This window comes from Oryctolagus cuniculus, chromosome 15 (assembly GCF_051225735.1).
Source record: "Oryctolagus cuniculus isolate XC-2025 breed Fujian yellow rabbit chromosome 15, ASM5122573v1, whole genome shotgun sequence".
Taxonomy (NCBI): domain Eukaryota; kingdom Metazoa; phylum Chordata; class Mammalia; order Lagomorpha; family Leporidae; genus Oryctolagus; species Oryctolagus cuniculus.
In genome coordinates this window covers 34,895,018-34,903,944 of record NC_142881.1, presented here as the reverse complement: position 1 = coordinate 34,903,944, position 8,927 = coordinate 34,895,018, and positions in this window count along the sequence as shown.

Genomic DNA, 8,927 nt, shown 5'->3' with positions numbered 1-8,927 from the left:
TCACAATTTTTTTTTGACAGGCAGAGTGGACAGTGAGAGAGAGAGACAGAGAGAAAGGTCTTCCTTTGCTGTTGGTTCACCCTCCAATGGCTGCCGTGGCTGGCGCACTGCGGCCGGCACACCGCGCTGATCCAATGGCAGGAGCAAGGTACTTATCCTGGTCTCCCATGGGGTGCAGGGCCCAAGTATTTGGCCCATCCTCCACTGCACTCCCTAGCCATAGCAGAGAGCTGGCCTGGAAGAGGGGCAACCGGGACAGAATCTGGCGCCCCGACCGGGACTAGAACCTGGTGTGCCAGTGCTGCAAGGTGGAGGATTAGCCTAGTGAGCCGTGGCACCAGCATAAATCACAATTATTTAATATTGCGTTCTACCTTGGTTTTCAGTGTCCTCTTTTCTATAACCATCCCATTTTTTTTTCACTTGCAGAAAATCTTTTTTTAATTCATGAGCTATGTCTCTTGGACACATTTTTGGTTAAGCATAAACCCCTATCAGCATGTCTGGAGAGTTTTCACCAACTTTTCCCCCAATCATATTTTCCCATATTACTATCATGGAATGATTGAATTCATTTGGTGTGGTTAATTCATCTACACATTCACTTTCCTTCTGACACAATCTCTGCCAATCAGCAATCTCTTTACTTACTCCATAAACCTTTCCCCAAGTTTCATAGCACTGACATTTTTAAGTATGTAGATTTGAAGTCTGACTTCTTTTTCTTAGAAAGATGCATGTAATGTATGTTTATGTCTTTTCATGGTGTGAATGTCCTGATATCCTTAGGAGTAATGCCTTCCATTGCTCCTTTCATAAGAAATTGTGTGTCAATTTCCCATAAATAAAAGGGTGTGAATTTCCCCAACACGAGACAACTGGTGTTAATGGAAACAAAGCAAATTTCTGTAGCACTCTGCTAGGGTTACAGCAAAGGCTTGTGTGCATTCTCCACCCCTTGATGTCTCCAGCAGCTTTGCAGATATTTCATTTCCACCTGGCCCTTCTGGATGCAGAGGGTGGTAAAGTAGAACATGACACTATGTCAGCAAAGCCCTTTCTGGAATGTGTTTGCTAGGTCCTGTGGATACTGGTCAGGCCAATTTCAGGCCCTGGGTATACTCAAGGTCTGTTGCACAGCATGGCTTCTCACTGAGCTAAAAAACAGGAATTACTCAATGATCAAGGTGGACTGTCAGAAGGACATAGAATCCATTCATTAGGAGATAACTGATGCATCAAAATTAGTAATTCTTATCAATTTAAAACTATTGAATGTGTTTGAACATTCTGTTTTAGGTTTATTTTTTCATTTGAAAGTCAGAGTTAGAGAGAGAGAGAGAGAGAGAGAGAGAGAGAGACTTCCATCCACTGGTTCTCTCTCCAGATGACCACAACAGCAGAGTAGAAACTAATGACCACCCCACACCTATTTCAAGGAACACAATGCTCGGAGATGCCAATAAACTCATATTATCTAAAGGATCTGTATTGCAACTGGCAGTACAATTTCACAATTCATGCATTCTGGGCCATTAAGATACCCACAGACATGGGTGCTGACACTGTGGATCAAGAGGTTATATATATATGTGACGCAAACAAACATTCAAAATGATTGTCATTCAAGCCTTGGCGGCACTTCTCCTGATCCAGTTCCCTGCTAATGCATCTGGGAAAGCAACAGACGATGGCCCAAGTGCTTGGGCCCCTGACACCCACATGGGAGACCTGGATGAAGTTCCTGGATGCTAGCTTTGGCCCAGCCCAGTCCTGGCCATTGTGACCATTGAGAAGTGAAACATTGGATGGAGGATCTCTCTCTTTCTCTCTCTCTCTCTCTAAGTGTGCCTCCAAATACATAAAAATATCTTTTTAGAAACCAAAACCCTCAGTTATTGCCCATAATGATTATAACTAGTACAGGCGTTGGGGCACGGCATGTCAAACAGCCTCTTGAAGCACAGACATCCCACATTGAAGTGCCAGTTCAGGTCTTAGATGCAATACTTCTGATCCAATATTTGGTTGATGCACCTAGGAAGCTAGCAAAAGATGGCCGAATTACTTGCATCATTAGTACCCATGTGGGAGACCCAGATGGAGTTCTGGGTTCTTGGATTCCTTCTCACCTTTCACTGTTTGAAGGATCTGTGCAGATCACAGTATTGAAATCAAGAAAAACTACACAATCCTGCTTGCAAGGACTCAATTTGAGATAGGCAATGTGGAGCTAGAGGGCAAGTGGGATCCCTTAATTTAATTTCAAGGATGCAGTGAGGAAACTAATCCTTCTGCTCATGGTGGGGTGACTGCATTAGTCTCACTAAAGAGTGCAGTGAGATGCTACCTGAACACAAGTTTTCTCGTGAAATCTCTAATCCTAGGAATGTATTCCTGGGACACTGTGCCTTCCAGAGATTGATTCTAAGAAGGATAGGGAGCAAGATTCAAGTTTTTGGGAAATAAGGACCCTCTTTTTTTTAATTAAGACTAGCCCCTATGGACCTTGGGTGCACATAGATTTGGAAATGATTTTGGAGAACACCATGGAAGACACTGTTAAATTCTGAAATGAGGAGTGAGGTGCCCTCCAACCTCAGGAGAAGCAGCATACTGTGCCCAGAGAGTAGGTAACAAATGCTCCCTAATACATGTTCCATTGGAAGAAACTGTGTGAGCATTCATATCTGGAAACTGGAATTAAATCACAGTTGTGCAATTCTTGGATTCATATCTGCACCTCCTCTCTGTAGATGATGAGGTTTCATTTTGCCTCCTAATCCCACATCCATTGTTCCTGAGCTTTCTAGATACATGGCCAGAATCAATGCTGAGAAGAAAAGGCTCTTTCCCATGTTGGTTCTATATCTAAGATTCATTTTCTTACAGCTCACAATTCATGTACTTGAAATTGTTCCTGGCATGCTATACTGGTTCAACATTAGAAAATAAACTGGGAGAGACTCCAATAGGGTGGAATAGCAACAGCGTTATCTGTTCTAGGCTAGGCCAAAACAGTAAAAAAAAAAAAAGTACAGAAAGTGCATTCTCAGGGGAACGTTAGAGGGAAAGCTGCAGTGGAGATTCTGAGGAAGCAGGAGGGATGCCGAGAATAAGTATGGAAGGTGTTACATGCAGAAAGCTTGAATACAACAAATGAGCCCAGCACCCTGAGCTGGTGAAAGTGCCGACTTTGAAAAGCAAGGTGAGATCAGACTGCAGTTTTAATTACTGTAGTTTTCTTTTTTTTAACTTTTATTTAGTAATATAATTTTCGAAAGTACAATTGATGGATTACAATGGCTTTTCCCCCCCATAACCTCCCTCTCACCCGCACCCCTCGCATCTCCCACTCCCTCTCCCATTCCATTCACATCAAGATTCATTTTCAATTCTCTTTATATACAGAAGATAGATTTAGCATATATTAAGTAAAGATTTCATCAGTTTGCACCCACACAGAACATAAAGTGTAAAATGCTGTTTGAGTACTAGTTATAGCATTAATTCACCTTGGACAACACATTAAGGACAGATTCCACATGAGAACTAAGTGCACAGTGACTCCTCTTGTTGACTTAACAAATTGACACTCTTGTTTTTGGCATCAGTAATCACCCTAGGCTCTTGTCATGAATTTCCAAGGCTATGGAAGACTTTTGAGTTCGCCAATTCTGGTCTTATTTAGACAAGGTCATAGTCAAAGTGGAAGTTCTTGCCTCCCCTTCAGAGAAAGGTACCTCCTTCTTTGATGGCCCATTCTTTCCACTGGGATCTCACTTGCAGAGATCTTTTCGTTAGGGTTTTTTTTGTTTTGTTTTGTTTGCCACAGTGTCTTGACTTTCCATGCCTAAAATACTCTCATGGGCAATTCAGCAAGATCTGAATGCCTTAAGGGCTGATTCTGAGGCCAGAGTGCTGTTTAGGACATCTGCCATTCTATGAGTCTGCTGTGTATCCTGCTTCCCATGTTTGATCATTCTCCCTTTTTAATTATATCAGTTAGTATTAGCAGACACTAGTCTTGTTTATGTGATCCCTTTGACTCTTAGACCTATCATTATGATCAGTTTTGAACTGAAATTGATTACTTGGACTAGTGATGGTATTGATATATGCCACCTTGATGGGATTGAATTGGAATTCCCAGGCACATTTCTAACTCTACCATTTGGGGAAAGTCAGCTTGAGCTTGTCCTAAATTGTCCATCTTCTCCTTCTCTTATTCCCACTCTTATATTTAACAGAGATCACTATTCAGTTAAATTTAAACATGTAAGAATAATTGTGTGTTAATTATAGAGTTCAACCAATAGTATTAAGTAGTACAAAAAATACTAAAAGGGATAAAGTATTAAGTTGTACATCAACAGTCAGGACAAGGGCTGATTAAAAACAGACATGGTGAGGAAGATAAGAATATATGAGCTAGAAGACAAACCTATGAAATTTTTCAGTCAGACCCCAAAATGAAGAAGAAATTAGAAAAGTTAAGAACAGTGTTGGAGATTTATGGGATATTATCAAATGAGCCAAAATGTGGGTCTTAGGAGTTCCTGAAGGCATGGATAGAAAAAATGGATTAGAAGGCCTATTCAGTGAAATAATTATACAAAAATCCCCCCAACTTGGAAAGGGAGGTTAAGTATAGAAAGCACATAGAACTTCCAATAGACAAGACCAGAAAATGTCTTCACCATGACAAATTGTAGTCAAACTTTCAACAGTAAAACATGAAGAAAAGAATCTAAAATGTGCAAGAGATAAATGCTAGGTTAATTTTAGAGGATCTACAATTAGACTCACAGAAACTCTACAGGTTAGGAGAGAATGGAGAGACATAGTCCAAGTCATAAGAAAAAGAAACTGTAAACCAAGAACATTGTACCCTGTCAAGTTTTCACTTATTGGTGAAGGTGAAATAAAGACCTTCCATAGCAAAAAGAAATTGAAAGAATCTGTCACCCCTCATCCAGGCTCACAAAAGATGCTTAAGAATATGCTACACACAGAAACACAACAAAATAGTCATATTTATAAAGGAAGGTAAAGGCAGAAAATGTCCCAGTAAAAGTACAAAAGAAATACAAAGTAAAAAATAGGAATATTAACAGAAAAATGGCAAGGCCAAGTCATTACTTATCAGTAGTAATCTTAAATGTAAATAGCCTCAACACTCCAGTTAAAAGATACAGACTGGCTGAATGGATTAAAAAACAAGACTCATCTATTTGCTGCCTACAAGAAACACACCTCAACAACAAAGACACATGAGAATCTAAGTGAAAGGATGGACAAAGATATACTAACAGAAACCAAAAAAAGAGTTGTTGTAGCCATCTTAATAACAGAAAAACAGACTTTAACACAATAACTGTTAAAAGAGAGAATGAAAGGCACTATTTAATTATTAAAGGAACAATTGAAAAGGAAGATGTGTCTATAATAAATGTATATGCACCCAATCACAGAGCACCTGGCTATTTAAAAGAAATGTTAACAGATCTAAAGGGAGACATAGACTTTCATACAATATTAATGAGGGACTTTAATACCACCCTTTCATCAATGGACAGAGCAATCAGACAGAAAATCAATAAACAACAGATAATAAACACATGGAACAGAAGAACCTCATTGATGTTTACAAAACTCTTCATCCCACAGTTGCAGAAAACACCTTCTCATCAGTGCATGGAATGTTCTGTAGGATGGACTACATGCTAGGCCATAAAACAACACTTAGCAAATTCAAAGTAATTGAAATCATGCCATGCATCATCACTGACTGACCAGAATGGAATGAAGCTGGGAATCAACAACTCAAGAATCTCTAGATCATTTACAGACACCTGGATACTGAACAACATACCCTGAAGGCACAGTGAGCACTAGAAGAAATCAAAAGAGAAATCAAAATATTTCTGGAAATGAATGAGTGAGACAATGAAACATCAAAAATTATGGGATATAGCAAAAGAACTGTTATAAGGGAAGTTTATAGCAATCTGGTGCTTACATCAAGAAATTGGGAAAATTCCAAATCACTGAGCTGTCAATGCATCTCAAACACCTAGAAAAACAACAAAACAAACTCAAAATTGGTAGGATGAATAAAATTTCAGAAAAATAAACAAAATTTAGACCAAAAACAATACAAAGATCAGTGAAAGGAAAAGATGTTTTTTGAAGAAATAAACAAAATTTACACAACATTAGCTCAACCTAAAAAATGAGATAGAATTCCCAAATCAAAAATCAGTGATAAAAAGGAAATGTAATAACAGATACCACAGAAATAAAAAGAATCATCAAGAATAACTACAAAGAGCTGTTTTCTAATGAATCAGGAACCTAGAAAAAAATGGATATATTCCTGGACACATGAAATTTGCCAAAATTAAGTCATGAAGATATAGAACAATTAAACAGACCAATAACACAGAAAAATCTTTCATGTTCATGGACTGGCAGAATCAGTATCATCATGTCCATACTACTGGAAGCAACTTACAAATTCAATGTGATTCCAACCAAAACACCAAGAACATTCTTGTCAGAATTAGAAAAAAATTTTTTGGGGGGTATACTGTGTTCATGTTGCGGATTCTACTACATTGTGACATTTTAAAGACTCATTGTGTTTCTTACTTAATATGACTGGTTTAATTCTGTAATTATCACACAGTTATTCTTAAGTGTTGAAACTTAACTGAAATGTGATCCCTGTTAAACATAAGAGTGGGAATAAGAGAGGGAAGAGATGTATAATTTGGGACCTGCTCAGGCTGACTTGCCCCAAATGGTAGAGTTAGAAACATACCAGGGGACTCCAATTCAATCCCATCAAGGTGGCATGTACCAATGCCATCTCACTATTCCAAGTGATCAATTTCAGTTCACAATTGATCATAATGAAAGGACTAAGAGTCAAAGGGAGCACATAAACAAGTCTAGTACCTGCTAACACTAACCGATAGAATAAGTAAAGGGGAGAGTGATCCAACATGGGAAGTGAGATACTCAGCAGACTCATAGAATGGCAGATGTCCTAAACAGCACTCTGGCCTCAGAATCAGCCCTAAAGGCATTCGGATCTGGCTGAAAAGCCCATGAGAGTATTTCAGGCATGGAAAGCCAAGACACTCTGGCAAAAGATCTCTGTGAGTGAGATCCCAGTGGAAAGAACAGGTCTTCAAAGAAGGAGGTACCTTTCTCTGAAGGGAGGAGAGAACCTCCACTTTGACTATGACCTTGTCTAAACAAGATAAGAATCGGAGAACTCAGAGGGCTTCTGTAGCCTTGGAAACTCATGACTGGAGCATAAGGAGATCACTGATGCCATAGACAGGAGTGTCAATTGGTAAAGTCAACAACAGGAGTCACTGTGCACTTACTCCTCATGTAGGATCTCTGTCCTTAATGTGCTGTGCATTGAGATTTAATGCTATAATGAGTACTCAAACAATATATTTCACTTTGTGTTTCTATGGGGGTGCAAACTGTTGAAATCTTTACTTAATGCATACTAAACTGATCCTCTGTAAAAAAAAAAAAAAATCAACTCCCAACTTGACTCTCACAGGGATTAAACATGACAATAGGTCTGATCTGATTTCATCATCATTTAAAAAAATCATCTATTATTTTTCACTTTATGTTTCTGTGTGGGAGCAAACTGTTGAAATCCTTACTTAATGTATACTAAGCTGATCTTCTGTATATTAAGATAATCAAAAATGAATCTTGATGTGAATGGAAGGGGAGAGGGAGTGGGAAAGGGGAGGGTTGTGGGTGGGAGGGACGGTATGTGGGGGAAGCCATTGTAATCCATAAATTGTACTTTGGAAATTTATATTCATTAAATAAAAGTTAAAAAAAAAGATTTAGAAAAATCTATTTTTTAACCATATGAAATCACAAGAGACCCTGAATATCTAAAGTAATCTGACATGAGGAATACAAAGCCAGAGGCATAACAATACCAGATCTCAAGACATAAAAAAACACCATGGAACAGAATAGTAACTCCAGAAATCATTCCACATTTCTACAGCTTACTTATCATTGACAAAGGAGCTAAAACCAATCCCTGGACAAGGACAGTCTCTTCAAAAATGGTGCTGGGATCTTCACATGCAGGAAGAATGAAACATGACCCCTACATTACATCTTGTACAAAAATCCACCCAAAAATGGGTCAAGAGCCTAAATCACAACCAATACCATCAAATTACCACAATTGTGCACATATCTCATTAAAATGGGTCAAATTGATAGAATGAACAATGCAAGAGTGAATGTTATATAAAATATGAACTCATGCTGATGTTCTTTCAATGCATGTAAGAAACCTTACAAATGCGAGTTATTAACTGTAGGAAAGTCTGAGTGTGAGTGTGGGAAGTGTATATGTGGTCACTGTCTATATTTTCTACTTAGTTTTACTGTGAAACTTACCCTGAGTTTTAGAAATAAATTCTAGCAATGAAATGCTTGTTCTACCCAACAGTTTTAGCAAAGCTGAATTTGAATTATTCTACTATTGTAGCATATTCTACTATTGTAGGTTTAACAGTATTAATCACTTGAATATTTGAATTGAGATCAGAAATCATTGTAACGGGATGTGACAAGTCACTGAACTAAAGGTTGGAAACTGCGATTCTAAGACAAGGTCTTTTACTGATGCATTGGTGACACTATCTTTCACTGAGGTATCAAATGCTCATTTCTAAACATACAAACACATTTGGGCTAGCTGATCTCAGAGATCACTTTTATCATTGGATTATATATGATCATGGGACTAGTGTTTGGTGTAGCACTTAATGTGCCATTTGGGACTCCTGCATTCCCTCGCAGGGCCTGAGTTTCGGTCTCAGTGCTGCTCTCCATTCCAACGTCCTGAGAATGCACACCCT